Consider the following 14,348-nt stretch of genomic DNA (forward strand, 5'->3'; position numbering starts at 1 on the left):
ACAGTGAATACCACTTACACAAACAAGAAGAGGCCACTAATACTATCAAAGAAAGGAAAGTGTTTTATAACATGTATTAATATGTTAACTGTAATTACTGTATGTGTTACAGATTATTATAGTATTGATGCTTAATTACTAACTATAGGACAATCTGCTCATTTGTTAATCCCTTATCATATAATACAAAGGACTTGGGTTACACATACACATGACGTATAAGAACAGGCCACATTGTCTGTGGTTCAAACCAGGGTTGAAAACTAACATGAAAACCATGGTCGCCAGCAGGGCCAGTTGAAGACAAATCTTACTGGCCCTTCTCAAATTCAACGCGCCCTCCAATTATCGCACTGAAATTTAACTGAAGAGCCAAAATCAAAACTAGAATGTGTTATATAACCATGTGCTCACCGTACAAAGGAATACCGATGAATTGGCGTTTAACTTCATAATGAATAAAGTTAAAATTCATATAAAAACATGTTAAGTTTTAAACATACAAACTCAAAAAAAAGAAGAACAAAAAAAAGAGAGAAGAAATTCAGTAAAAATAAAAATGTTACTTTACAAAGTACCATCAAGTTATACATATTAAATCTCATTTTTAACAGAGGTTTAGACAAAATGCTAGAACAGCCAAGGTATGCAGCATGACTTGAATTGTCTCTGAAGTAAAAAAAAATAATGCAATGCAAAGAGACTAAATGTGTTTCATTTTTTAACTGGAACTATGCTTGCAAGACCCTAAAATCAATGGTCGCCCAGCAGACTACCTTTGTAAAATTCTTAGTCGTCCTTAGCCAATAAAGGTCGCCATGGCCGACTGCTAATTTTCAACCCTGTCCAAGCATTCTTCAGCAGGGAACATTTTGTTCAGTATCTACACACTAATTTTAGAACATTAAACAGTAGTCGCTAATAAATTTTCAATTGACTAGAAATATTGCTAAATCAAGATTTTGAAAACAAAATATTCCCCATTTGGTGTTAGCCGACATCATAATAGTACAGTACTACCTTAATCCTCAGTGTTATTATGGGAACAGCCCCAGATTTTGTATATTCAAGTATGAGTAAGCATATCTGAACCCTCAGAATATAAGCATTTTAAAACAATCAATACCAAACAAACAAAATCCTCAATCCTGATTTTAATCAGATGCTGGGCCCACAAAGTATTTATGCCCATCTATCTAACAACAACAAAAAACCCCACAAACCCATGTTCTCCCTTCCCTTCTTCCCCTTAATACCTTTCAAACGTGTGCGCATAGCAAGGTCAAAAACAAAGAAAACAAAACAAAACCCACTAAAATCATCTTTTGGGTATGTGTGTGTGGGATGTGGGCTAAAACGGAACCGTTATTTATATTACTGTTATTAATATTACCGTATTAATAATAAAAAAATTATATAATGCTTGTTCTGTTTTCACAAATATTATTATATTTCCCTATATTTGTAGTCATTTTGCAAAGAACCATTATTATTATTATTATTATTATTATTATTATTAGCCTATTAGTTATATTACCGTATTTGACCGGAAATAAGCCCATGTCTTTGAATAAGCCCCCCTCCGTTTTGATAGCATTTAAGAAATTAGGCCCTCATTCGTAAATAAGCCCACCCCCAACTTTGTCACCGTATAAATTAAAATAACACGAAATTGCAAGTTTGCTCAAAGTTCATTTAAAAGGTCATACCTCCTGCAGATAATTAAACACAAATGTAACACAATATTTTACCCACCAGTGAGATTTAGCAGTCTAACAGTGTGTAACATTGTTTTCAATTTCATGCCTGCAGTATTTCTTTGAAGTATCCAAGCCAAAGTATGAACTAAAAACCAATGTCTATTTTTACCACCACACTGGGTCCGCAGTTAATGCTAATTAAGCAAATACCATATTTTGATTGGCTAAGAACAATGACCTTAGATTGACAATTTTTGGTAGTGTAAGCTGGCTGCCTGTGTCAGAAACATTTGTACGCTATTGAGTTTGTTGTTAATTGATGTTGTTTCAAGTCTTCTCAGCATTAAATTTTGGATGTAAATAAACCTCACTGGTAAGTAATTGTAACATAGAAGGTGTGTTTCTGATAATTAGATACTAGTAAAAAAACCCACAATTTAATTAATAAACAATTATTATTTATTAATAACAAATGGAACACTAATTAATAGATATGCTACTGAACGTTTTTTGTTTTCTTCCTAGTTCATTTAATTATTATTATTTATTTTAATTATTATCATTTTTTTTTTTCTCAAGGCCCCTTGTCTGGGAATAAGCCCACCCCATGCTAAGCTCACAATGAGTTGTCTTGGCCCCCTGGGCTTATTTCCGGTCAAATACGGTACTATTATTTACTTACTCTGTTAATTGTTACCAACACAAACAATAGGAATTTAATCTGTCTGATCTTGGCCGGCTGTATTACATCACATAAGATGCAATACGCTTTGTATGCAGGTGGCATTCTATTCAAATTCTCCACAGTACCCTAGGAAATACTTTGTTCTGTAATTAAGTAAACAATAACGGATGATGCTCACTTGTATAAAGAAATTAACTGATGTTGGCTTTCTTTTCATTCGTACTCAAGTATGAGTTGCGTTTAAATATGGTATGTCTTGTGTCAGTCAGGGCACATTCATTTCATGAAGTACGATCCAACATGCCGCATCTTTGCATTTTATGCAAAAAAACATGTAAACCTAAACAACAATGTTTAGAATTAGTCTAAGCAGTCTACAGTAATACCTCAAACAAATTGCAAAAGAAATAAAGTCATTTGTAATAAATAGATCTTGTATGTATATGAAACATATCAAAATTCGAAAAAAATCGAAAGATGGGAAAATGTTGAATTTTGTTGTTTTTGTATTGCATATTGCCTATTATAGATATGGCCTGTGCGAGCCACCGTAGACACAAATAGTACTCTAAGGGGAGGTAATTTGATTGTTGACTAGCAGACGACGCTCATTTCCTGCGCCTTGTTATCGTTGGTAAGTTCAACAAATACATAAAATCAGTTTAATTTTTATTCTATTCGATTAATCTATGTTTTAAGAATACAATCAATCCACTGATAAGCGATTTTCCCATCATTATTTCAAGTCATTTGATTTTGGCCGGTATTTCGGTATTTGTCACCGATTAGGGCATATATACCCAAAACTCGGGTAAATAAAATAATTATATAGGAATGATAGTTAATGAATATCAATTAATTTTACTATTAAAAGCCGTTAATCGAAAAACATGTCTATAACAATTATCAGTGTGGCCATTCTATGTCACACAACAACGCAGTGACGTCATTTTTTCCACTGTAATCGGTTGAATTTTAATTACCATTTTGTTAATATCTCACCAAATACTTCTTCAAATTAGATGAAATAAAGCCTATAGAACATTAGATATATTCAGGGGTTTTCCGCCATGTTTCCCACGAGTGTATGTATTGCAGTTTTTCAGATTATCTCAAAACAGTTTTCATAACTGTCGAATGCATCAGTTTGTTCAGTGAAAAAAAGTATGGAATCCCGTATTGAGCATTTTTGTAATTTGCGTACATGGTTTGAATTTTTTTTATTACTGCTGTATTGTCAAGCAACACAATTTCTGAAGAGTGCTGATATTTATTTTTACCTAACGATATTTTGCTTATATCCTTATTTTCTTACTTTGTTTTTATGCTTCCTTGTTTTATTTTCCCTTGTAATTTTATTAAAATACTTTACATAATCTGCTTCAGTCTGTTATTTAAACATACATATTTTACATGTTCCTTTTAAATTTATTCCAGGTCGTAATGCAAGCATGTGTGTTCTGCATAAAATCCATATCAGACAATGGCAAACCAACATGTCGGTTACAAAAAAAGGGTAGTGAGACGATTAATCAAGTAAGTGAACTGAGAGGTGATTCAATCAAAGCTATACCCGGTCAACTAGTTCACAAAGACTGTCGCAGAGATTACGTAAATCCAAATGCAACTGCAAACTCAAAGAAGGCTGGCTCTACTATCCCTTCTGCCCCTAGAACCATGCGTTCAACAACACCAGATTTCAGCTTCAAGGACAACTGTCTGTATTGTGGACAGCATGCGAAGTTGAATGGTAAAAAAAGAGGTCATGCCGTTTATCCAGTTAAGACGATCGAATTTAAAACAACCTTGAAAGAAACGTGAATCAAGGAATGACGAATGGGCGGCAGAAGTACTTGGCAGACTCAATATCGCCCCCTCCGATCTTCATGCGACCGATGCCGTATACCATCATCAGTGCAATATAAACTTCTCGACACAAAAGCAGATGCCAAAGTCACAGAAGACAGATGACACAAGAATATCGGGGACACCTGGACGACCTAAGAAATCCAAAACAGAACAAGCTTTTCTCCAAGTGGTTAAAAGTCTTGAGGAAAGGGATGCAGATCAAGTGACTGTGAATGATTTGGTGAGAGAAATGGAACAGATATGCAGAGAAGAAGTGTTCAGCAAAGTGTACATGAAGAAGAGACTGCTTGGTTATTTTGGTTCCTCTATTATCGTTACCAATATCAATGGCCAACCCAATGTTGTGACATTCAAACAAAATGCATCAGAGATACTGCACACATTTTATGAACAATCAAAGAAAGAGGATCCAGATGAACAGAAGAAATACATCATTCGCACTGCAGCAAAGCTGATAAAAGCTGACATCAAATCCATTTCTCCTACTTTCAAGTTGGAATACCCTTCAGCAGATTTTATTTCTTTGCTTCAACAAAATAAAGATTTCATTCCAGAAGCCTTTCAGATGTTCCTAACTGAGATTTTTTGACACTGATTCATCTCTCAAAGTAGCATCCATTGGACAAGCTATTATCCAGGCATGCAGACCAAGAACATTGATTGCTCCCCTCCACATTGGCCTTGGCGTGCAGATGCACCACCAGTTTTCGTCTAGATTTCTTGTAGAGACACTGAACTCTTTGGGATTTTCATCTTCATACATTGAGGTACAGAAATTTGAAATGAATGCTGCTGTGGCTCGTGGTAATGATGATACATTAATAAATGACAACAGAACAGGCTCCTTCATCCAATATGTTGCAGACAATGTGGACCACAACATCCGGACGTTAGATGGACACGGGACATTTCATGGCATGGGCATCATACAAACAGTTACTCCTGGATCGTCAAAAAGGAAACCTGTTCTCCGTGGATCTCCTACACTTCAAGAGATAACAGACTTAGCTCAGATCAACATACATCCCTACAGAGAACACAACAACACGTTGTCCAAACTGAAGTACGAAATCCTTATAGATTTTCTACCTGCTCATAATGACGAGATATGGAAAATTGACCTTCTCTCCAGATGCTCTTGGCCACACGAAAACCTATACCCCAGCTGGTCTGCTACGATGCACAGAGTACTTGTTGGAGATTATCCTGGGAAGTCTTCAGTGTTTTTTCTGCCACTCATAGACATGAATCCAAGTGATCTGACATGCATCTACTCAACCCTCCACTTTGTCTGCAAAGAATCACATAGAAATAATGTCAGCCCTATGCTAACCTTCGATCAACCTTTGTATTGGAAAGCAAAGACCATAATACAGAACGAACCAACTGGCAGTCGTCTAAAGTCAATCATCTTGCGACTTGGTGGGTTTCATGCGGAGATGAGCTACGTTGGAAGCATCGGTCACCTGATGGCTGGGTCTGGATTTTCAGAACTTCTGGAAACAGTATATGCCCCGACAGCAGTATCACATATGCTTACGGGAAAAGCAATCGCCAGAGCGGTGCGTGGATATTTCCTCGTCGACAGTGCACTGACTGCTAACATCTTGTCAAAGATATATGGTACAACTATTCCTGGAAATGCAGAAACGATCAATGAAGCAGACGAAACAATACCACACAGCTCAGAAGATGGAACCATGGAAAACGAATTATCCGAGGCATTGAATCTCTTCGATTCACTCTTGAAAGGTACATCGTCTATTCAGGAAGTTTGTGCCAGTCCCATAATCGGCATCATCAAATCAAGAACAGACGAATTCAGGACCTCACACAAAGATTTCAGAACTTCAAAGTTATGATTCCAGTTCATGGACATGGTGGAAGTCCTCAGAAATTTCATCCGAGCTGAAAGAACAGGTGACTAGAAACTCCACATGCAATCACTGAAGCAGATGTTGCCATATCTCGCGGCGGCTGGGCACATCTGTCAGAATCTATCTACAAGATATGAACACTCTCCCACAAACTCACCCGGAAATATACTCTTTCCTTCAACAAGGATATCATGTCATCAGGAGATCTGATAAGTTCTGGTGTGGCCTTTCGTCAGATTTAGCGATAAAACAGATCCTTATGAGGAGCATCAAAGCAGCAGGTGGTCTTACAAGAGGCAGAGGCATGACAGAAAGTCAGAGAGCGGAATGGATATTGTCGATGCCAGATTGCGCAGAACTCAACCTTGCTCTCCAGGAGTTAACATCATTGAATTTCCGGACCAGTGATAAGCACAATGAAGAGGGTGATTCGAGGAGGAAATGTGACTCCACAGACATTGGGACACTAGCCTCCTTCATTGCCGCCCGTGATCCATACATCGAGGAACCAAACCTTAGGAACATTGAAACGGGCATTACAGCAGACCCTAAGGCAAATGTAGACATCGCCAAAGAAGTTGGATTGAGAATATTAGATTCAATGAATGATGTCAGTGTTGGTGACTTCACGTTTAAAAGAAAGAAACAAGCCATTCCAATGAACGAAAAATCCTCTTTTAAGTTGAGAGATGACAGTATCCCAATAGACCCTCAGCTGTTGTTTCAAAGGTTCATGGCTGCTGCAGACAACATCTACGATGATAAATCAGAGATATTTACATACGAGTTGTGTAGCTTTCCAAGTTCGATGTTTGAATCCTCGGGAATGATGAGAATGGCACAGAAGTCGGCACTGTTAGATGCGATATGGAACTCGGGGGACTGTGTGGCACAAGACATTGCGGAGATGGATTCCGATATGTCGGATACAATGGCAAAATGGATCAACATTTGGGGAGATCTGTCAGAGGTACGTCGACTGTGTCAGGCACACTCACACCGATTCTGTCGTGGTATTTGATGGCTACAATTCTGGTCCAGACACAAAAGATGCAATGCACCTCAGACGATCGCGAGGAATCATTGGTACTCATGTGAGTTTCACGCAAAGCACCCCTTTCAGGAACAAGAAAGACATGTTCCTTGCAAACCAAACGAACAAAGATAATTTCATCAACCTGTTGAGTCAAAAGATGCGTGAAGCTGGAATTGAGACCAAAAAGGCAACGTCTGACGCTGATGTTCTAATTGCACGTACTGCCGTTTCTTCAGCATTTTCAAAATCAACCATGTTGATAGGAGAAGACACAGATCTCCTGATACTTCTTCTCTTCCATATGGCGCTGTCTTTATCTCTGCCGCTATACTTCAGATCAGATGTGGGATTTGAAGAAGACTAAAGCCGTTCTTGGACCCGAGTTATGTGAAGTCCTGCCAGTAATCCATGCAATAAGCGGCTGTGATACCACGTCCACATTGTTTGGAATTAGTAAAGCTGCAACACTAAAGAAAATTAGAGATGACGAAGCATTGAAGTCACAAGCACGGGTCTTTCTCGCGCAAAGTACGAAAGCACAGGTGGTGGAGTCTGGAGAGCATTTGATCTCTGCTCTGTATGGTGGTGACACACATGAAGGTCTGGACAATCTAAGATATTGGAAGTTTGCGCATAGTGTTCAAACAAACAAAACATGTGTGCAGATACATACGATACCGCCAACATCGGCAGCCGCTAGGTTCCATAGTATGAGGACATACCTCCAAGTGCAAACATGGGTGAATGAACCCAATCTAAACCCTTGTGAATGGGGATGCTTACTGCAAATCATCAGCTGCCACTGCAAAACGAGTTGTGACACCAGGTGTACATGTAGGAAGCATGGTCTGGAGTGCTCAATTGTCTGCAAGGATTGTAAAGGAAGTAGTTGCTCAAATTCATCTATGCAAATTGAGGACGAGACATAGTTCCATATTTCACAAATCAGATTTGAATGCATAATGACTATATATACACACATGTATATAATTCCAAAGACTGACACAAAGTAAGCAGTAATTTTTTGTATTATGTACTGTAGCTGGGGCTCTAGTTCAGGAACATTGTCAGGGATATTTGAAAACGTTCCTAAAATTAAAGTGAACTTGTCCCAAATTCAAATTTTGACCCGAGGTTTTCGAGTTTTCTTCTAAATTTTGCTTTCCTTTATGTATATTTGTCAAAAGTAATTTATAAATACTTACTTTTTGGTGAGAGAAATGTAAATACTATCGTTAATACAAGAATTTCTTATAACAGCTATTGTGACCTTTGACCCCCCAAAAATGACCTTTCCCCACTTTCCTGCTTTTTCAAATTTGTATGTGTGCTTAACTACAGCACATAGATTATAAAAATGCATAAAAAGTTTCTTTTGCAATTTGTTTGAGGTTGGGCTTATTTTTCTCGTAGACTGCTTAGACTAAATGTCCAGAATGTTGTTTATGGCAGCATCATACATGCCAAACGAACATTACTCAAGAAGAATACAGGAAAGCTGTACGTAACGACACAGAAATCGACTGGAAGTGTACGCCATGCCTGAACCGGTTAGAAAATGACGTTCTTGAAGAATCTGAGGTAAACACTTTTTAAAAATAACATTAACAGCACAATCCAGAGTTATTTCTATAGCATTTTTTATTTAATAAAATTAACTTATTTAGATTACACAGCTTAAATTACATTATCAATATTTATTTAGATTGTATTTTTGTAAGTTAGTACGGTCCTTCGACTACACAAATTTATTGTCAAACAATTGCTTAATAGTAAATAATAGAGGTGTATCACGAATATAAGGCGACGAATGCAACTATTTCATGAATACAATAATGGTTGTAGCCTACATGTTGTTTTTTCTTCTTAATACCCGACAATGGCTTGGATGTGGACTTAGTCCCAAATAAAATAGTGATATATGGATCACACGATCAATTAAGGTAACGTATTGTATGTATTTCACCACAAAATTAAAATTACGTGTATACATATTCACAGATGAAATACAGGTCACGTTTTTTTATGAAGTTAATGTTTTTTTTATTTGATAGGTACGTAAGAGTGCTACTCACTTGCAAGATGAGGCTAGATGCCGGCGCATTAATGGCGTTCTTTTAAGAGGAATGGTGGTCTTTATTTGGCATTAGTGTATTCTTTTAATAAAATGTTTTCTTTTGTATTTTGTCTGACGTCAGTATTTAATTAAATGAAAGTTTGAGGCAACCAGCTAGCAGATCAACAAATTCAGTACATGCGTCTTTGTCATTATTTTTATGTGATTATCCTTTTTTATGCATTTTTGTGCGTCTGTGAATCTTTATGCATTTTTGTCAATTTTTATGTTATTTTGTTAAATTTTAAATGTCTGTTAATTTGTACGTGTCTTTGTGTATCTTTGTAGTGTTTAGTAGGAACATTTAATTATTATTGTCACATGTAATGTTGTATTAAAAATTATATATACATTATATAAATGGTGTTTTGTTGCTTACTTAGAAATTGTGTTGATCGATAGAAAGTCTTTTTGTGTTCGGTCATTTGGGGACTCTGTTATACAGGTACCGTATATCTTCGCCTGCAAGTCGATCTCAGCTATAAGTCGAGTCCCTAATTTCAAGCCCTGAAAACTTATTTTTTTTATTGACCAGTTTATAAGTCGACCCATGAAAAATAACTTATAAATATTGAAGTATTTCTTATTTTCAGCACATGAGAACAATAATGTACAATATTTGAACAAAAGAAAATTATTTTACAAACTTTGGTTTTCACGTTTTGTACTTCGCAATCAAACTACATGGCATCAAAACAAAATATTCCCTTAATAGATAGTGAAAGCTGTTTGACTCTTACCGTATGGCACTGTATAGCATGGTTTTGTGTACAGACAACAACTTTATTTATAAACACTGACAACAGATCACTACGATAAAACTGAAAGTACATGTATCATCATCGGTTTATCACGTTTTGCTGCCATATTAATACATGTAAGGGGGATAACTCTGGAAAGTACACTGGTTGTGGGTCCCTATTGCTCTAGTGAACTGCAGAGATCAGTCTAAGTTATTTTAAGGGAAAACTCAGTAATATTCATGAAGTTAATCACCGACAAAACATTGTTTGAACAACCATTAATGCCAGTGAACAGATTTCAAAATAAACTCAGGCAACAGGTAGTTAGTAAAAAAGTAAAGTTTGTTTTATTTAACGACGCCGCTAGAGCACATTGATTTTTTATCTTATCATCGGCTATTGGACGTCAAACATATGGTCATTCTGACACTGTTTTTAGAGGAAACCCGCTGTCGCCACATAGGCTACTCTTTTTATGACAGGCAGCAAGGGATCTTTTATTTGCGCTTCCCACAGGCAGGATAGCACAAACCATGGCCTTTGTTGAACCAGTTATGGATCACTGGTCGGTGCAAGTGGTTTACACCTACCCATTGAGCCTTGCGGAGCACTCACTCAGGGTTTGGAGTCGGTATCTCGATTAAAAATCCCATGCCTCGACTGGGATCCGAACCCAGTACCTACCAGCCTGTAGACCGATGGCCTGCCACGACGCCACAGAGGCCGGTCAGGTAGTTAGTATTGTTTACATTTTTGCTATTAGCGATGACTGTTATTTTAACTAAGTGGACTGTTGTCTTGGCATGTGAGTGAGATTGCACGCCTTCTTGCATAACCAAAACCATTCTAATGGCCAAAAAAATAGGTTATAAAAAATAAATGTGTCAAATTAACATATTTGAGTATAAATACAGGGCATACTTCAATAATAAAACTTGTAAAATAATCCCAAAACGGTAATATTTTGGGGTGAAATTTTTTACCCTCTTATAAGTCGACCCCCCAAGTTGTAAAATAAATTTTGGGTGAAAAAAATTCGACTTATAGGCGAAGATATACGGTAGTTTAAAAAACCCACATTAGTTATGTATTTATTTATAAGATACACAACCCCACATGTATAAATTTAAATTAAACAATTGATATATAATCTTACAAAAACAATAATAAACAATGCTGTGCAGACAAGCAGAAGAAAAGTTACTATCAACAAAGCAGTTTAAATTATCTACAAGTAGGGGCCTATTTAATTTGTTTTGTTATTAAATTTATTTTGAGTCACTGTTCACCTGTTGTTTCATCTTCTTGGTTAATTAATTTACAACGTTTTGCTGATAATGTGGGCTGGAAATCTAAACTTCAATGAATACGTATCTTACTCCAATTTGGTGGTTGGTGGAGAGCTATACCTAAACATTTTGTAAGCCCCACGATAACTGATGACATTTTATGTGCGCTGTTACGTTTACCCCCCCCCCCCCCCCCCACCCGTTGATAAATGGCGTCTGCTTCAGTTATAATGGAACGACAATAACAAACCTGTTTGTGGAATGTAGCACGCGAAATAATGGTCCAGTCTTATTATTGTCATGATGGTTTTAACAGTTAAAATTAGTTAAAACCTATGTGTCTACGAAAAAAAAAGTTTGGTGCCGTTTTAGCCATCAAAAAGTGGTGCCGTTTTGGTAAGGGACGTTTTAGCCTGATACCGTGTGGGGGTGGGGGTGGGGACTGACAACCTGTTGGGGGCAAACTGACACTGTGGGTGAACCGGTCTTACTAGGGGCGAACTGATGGGCTAACTGGTTTGGGGTCAAAACCGTCGGAAACGTCTGGTCCTCCATCATCCATGGCAGGTGAATTAAAAATAATTTTAGAACCTCTGAAAATTCACTATTGGCGAATTTGGCAAGTGGCAGAGCTAGCTCTGTAAACGGTACGACTAAGTCTGGCGCCAAAGTAAAGACACAGACTCACAAGGTGACCTAGTGAGCTACGAAAGAATATGACACAAAACAAGTGTAATCCAGATACCGACTCAAACCCTGAGTGAGTGTTCCACAAGGCTCAATGGGTAGGTGTAAACCACTTGCACCGACCAGTGATCCATAACTGGTTCAACAAAGGCCATGGTTTGTGCTATCCTGCCTGTGGGAAGGGAAAATAAAAGATCCCTTGCTACCTGTCGTAAAAGAGTAGCCTATGTGGCGACAGCGGGTTTCCTCTCAAAATCTGTGTGGTCCTTAACCATATGTCTGACGCCATATAAACGTAAATAAAAATGTGTTGAGTGCGTCGTTAAATAAAACATTTCTTTCTTTCTGTTGTGCGATTACCAAATTCCAAAATGGCTGCCAGTGACAATTATCAAGATAGAAAAATAAAACTGTAAAAGTTCGACTTCGACTTTATGATATAGCTTTTAAACATATGCCATCCTACAAATGCAGCAATGCAAACTAACAGTGCAACAGATTAACCTATAATATTCTAATATAATTCAGTTTCATGCACAAGGTAAAAATTAAAGTGAACTTGTCCCAAATTCAAATTTTGACCCGAGGTTTTCGAGTTTTCTTCTAAATTTTGCTTTCCTTTATGTATATTTGTCAAAAGTAATTTATAAATACTTACTTTTTGGTGAGAGAAATGTAAATACTATCGTTAATACAAGAATTTCTTATAACAGCTATTGTGACCTTTGACCCCCCAAAAATGACCTTTCCCCACTTTCCTGCTTTTTCAAATTTGTATGTGTGCTTAACTACAGCACATAGATTATAAAAATGCATAAAAAGTTTCTTTTGCAATTTGTTTGAGGTTGGGCTTATTTTTCTCGTAGACTGCTTAGACTAAATGTCCAGAATGTTGTTTATGGCAGCATCATACATGCCAAACGAACATTACTCAAGAAGAATACAGGAAAGCTGTACGTAACGACACAGAAATCGACTGGAAGTGTACGCCATGCCTGAACCGGTTAGAAAATGACGTTCTTGAAGAATCTGAGGTAAACACTTTTTAAAAATAACATTAACAGCACAATCCAGAGTTATTTCTATAGCATTTTTTTATTTAATAAAATTAACTTATTTAGATTACACAGCTTAAATTACATTATCAATATTTATTTAGATTGTATTTTTGTAAGTTAGTACGGTCCTTCGACTACACAAATTTATTGTCAAACAATTGCTTAATAGTAAATAATAGAGGTGTATCACGAATATAAGGCGACGAATGCAACTATTTCATGAATACAATAATGGTTGTAGCCTACATGTTGTTTTTCTTCTTAATACCCGACAATGGCTTGGATGTGGACTTAGTCCCAAATAAAATAGTGATATATGGATCACACGATCAATTAAGGTAACGTATTGTATGTATTTCACCACAAAATTAAAATTACGTGTATACATATTCACAGATGAAATACAGGTCACGTTTTTTTATGAAGTTAATGTTTTTTTTATTTGATAGGTACGTAAGAGTGCTACTCACTTGCAAGATGAGGCTAGATGCCGGCGCATTAATGGCGTTCTTTTAAGAGGAATGGTGGTCTTTATTTGGCATTAGTGTATTCTTTTAATAAAATGTTTTCTTTTGTATTTTGTCTGACGTCAGTATTTAATTAAATGAAAGTTTGAGGCAACCAGCTAGCAGATCAACAAATTCAGTACATGCGTCTTTGTCATTATTTTTATGTGATTATCCTTTTTTATGCATTTTTGTGCGTCTGTGAATCTTTATGCATTTTTGTCAATTTTTATGTTATTTTGTTAAATTTTAAATGTCTGTTAATTTGTACGTGTCTTTGTGTATCTTTGTAGTGTTTAGTAGGAACATTTAATTATTATTGTCACATGTAATGTTGTATTAAAAATTATATATACATTATATAAATGGTGTTTTGTTGCTTACTTAGAAATTGTGTTGATCGATAGAAAGTCTTTTTGTGTTCGGTCATTTGGGGACTCTGTTATACAGGTACCGTATATCTTCGCCTGCAAGTCGATCTCAGCTATAAGTCGAGTCCCTAATTTCAAGCCCTGAAAACTTATTTTTTTTATTGACCAGTTTATAAGTCGACCCATGAAAAATAACTTATAAATATTGAAGTATTTCTTATTTTCAGCACATGAGAACAATAATGTACAATATTTGAACAAAAGAAAATTATTTTACAAACTTTGGTTTTCACGTTTTGTACTTCGCAATCAAACTACATGGCATCAAAACAAAATATTCCCTTAATAGATAGTGAAAGCTGTTTGACTCTTACCGTATGGCACTGTATAGCATGGTTTTGTGTACAGACA

The sequence above is a fragment of the Gigantopelta aegis genome, chromosome 1, assembly GCF_016097555.1.
Source record: "Gigantopelta aegis isolate Gae_Host chromosome 1, Gae_host_genome, whole genome shotgun sequence".
NCBI lineage: Eukaryota > Metazoa > Mollusca > Gastropoda > Neomphalida > Peltospiridae > Gigantopelta > Gigantopelta aegis.